Source organism: Kryptolebias marmoratus, linkage group LG4 (genome assembly GCF_001649575.2).
Source record: "Kryptolebias marmoratus isolate JLee-2015 linkage group LG4, ASM164957v2, whole genome shotgun sequence".
Classification (NCBI taxonomy): Eukaryota; Metazoa; Chordata; class Actinopteri; order Cyprinodontiformes; family Rivulidae; genus Kryptolebias; species Kryptolebias marmoratus.
In genome coordinates this window covers 247,864-249,525 of record NC_051433.1, presented here as the reverse complement: position 1 = coordinate 249,525, position 1,662 = coordinate 247,864, and the positions used below count along the sequence as shown (strand labels likewise).

The window sequence follows — 1,662 nt, the reverse complement described above, 5'->3', positions numbered from 1 at the left end:
CCCTCTGACAGTCGGTCCTGGTCTCAGTCTCGGTCCCAGACCCTCTGACAGTCAGTCCTGGTCTCTGTCTCGGTCCCAGACCCTCTGACAGTCGGTCCTGGTCTCGGTCTCAGTCCCAGACCCTCTGACAGTCAGTCCCGGTCCGAGACCCTCTGACTGTCGGTCCTGGTCTCGGTCTCGGTCCCAGACCCTCTGACAGTCGGTCCTGGCTATTAAAGTGTAAAAACAAAAGTGAGGACTAACCTGAATGTCCTCACTCCAAAGGTTAAAAACTTGATGGTCCTCACTGCAATAGCAAACACACACACACACACAAACTCACACCCACAGACACACAGACACACAGACACACACACACACACACACTCACAGCAGGTCTGTGTGCGAGGACGGGTCATGTTCTGCTCCTCCATCGATCAGGGGAAAGATGGCGGCTCAGGTTCTGCTATAAATAAACCCGGTACCATCGGTGTCCTTCAGCCGTCCTCCTCCTGCTCCTCTTCATCACCCAGCAGTTATTTCTGTCTCAGTCTATAAACTCGGTCCACTGGGCCCGGTGTCAGTTTGTTGGACTGATAAATCACACAAACCTGGAACCTGTTAAGAGTCCAAGAACCTACTTTAGGACCAGTTTGGACCCAAGTAACCAGACTTGTCCTTCATCCTCCTCTTCCTCTCGGTGTCTCCGAGTTCACCATAAACTCAGACACTGAATTCAGACAAGAAATGTTCATCAACCCTCTGTGACCCGTATAAACTCTGAGCTGTAGAACTCCAAACAGGACCGGGTTTAGAGCTNCCAACAGGACCGGGTTTAGAGCTCCTAACAGGACCAGGTTTAGAGCTCCAACAGGACCGGGTTTAGAGCTCCAACAGGACCGGGTTTAGAGCTCCAACAGGACCGGGTTTAGGTATATTAGGGGAGATTTTGACAGTTTTTCTTGAACTCACTTCCTGTTTTGTTTGATTTATTTTATTGCTGTTCTTGTTTTAACCGACTCTGAAACACGTTGGTCAGCCCTGATAGTTTCCAGCATGATATAAAAATATTTGACATTGAGTAAAAGGAGAACAGTAAAGTGTTTTAATGATTATAAATTGGTACCAATGAAGTCCAGGATCTACAGTCACGTTAACAAGGAGTTCAGACATTTCATGGATCAACACAAGATAAAAGCAGCTCAGCAGATTTTAAGTCATCATTGATTCAGCTCATTTGAAGACCTGCTGAGGAACTGAAGCTGAGGAACTGATGGCGTTTTGTTTTAACAACGACTTGAAGTTTGTATCGAAATCATCAGGATGCAAAACTTTACAGGAGAAAGAATAAAAACCACATAAATGACCAAATAAATCCTTCAAAAAGAAGCTTGTAGATACAGAACTCAGAGCCGCAGGTTTCAGTTCAGGATAAATAATTTAATCTGGTTTTATTTCAGAAAGTTCATAAACCCCCAATAAGCCCCACCAGATCAGAAACAGCTGTGGTAGAAATTCAATCAGCTCGTGAAACTTTGCACACGTGTCCTACACCTGCACCTGCCCCACACACACCTGATCCACACACACCTGCCCCACACACACCTGCCTCACACACACCTCATCCACACACACACCTGATCCACACACCCACCTGCCTCACACCCACCTGATCCACACACA

The 1,662-nt window shown here is 46.9% G+C and overlaps 1 long non-coding RNA gene across 1 annotated transcript in view; it reads right to left on the bottom strand.

Moving 5' to 3' along the window:
- Positions 1–1,061: 1,061 nt before the first annotated feature.
- Positions 1,062–1,662, bottom strand: part of LOC108251707 — a 2,793-nt gene continuing 2,192 nt past the window's right edge. Inside the window, exon 2 of the long non-coding RNA XR_001809374.1 lies at positions 1,062–1,599. This is a non-coding gene — a long non-coding RNA (uncharacterized LOC108251707). The remainder of the gene's footprint in view (positions 1,600–1,662) is intronic.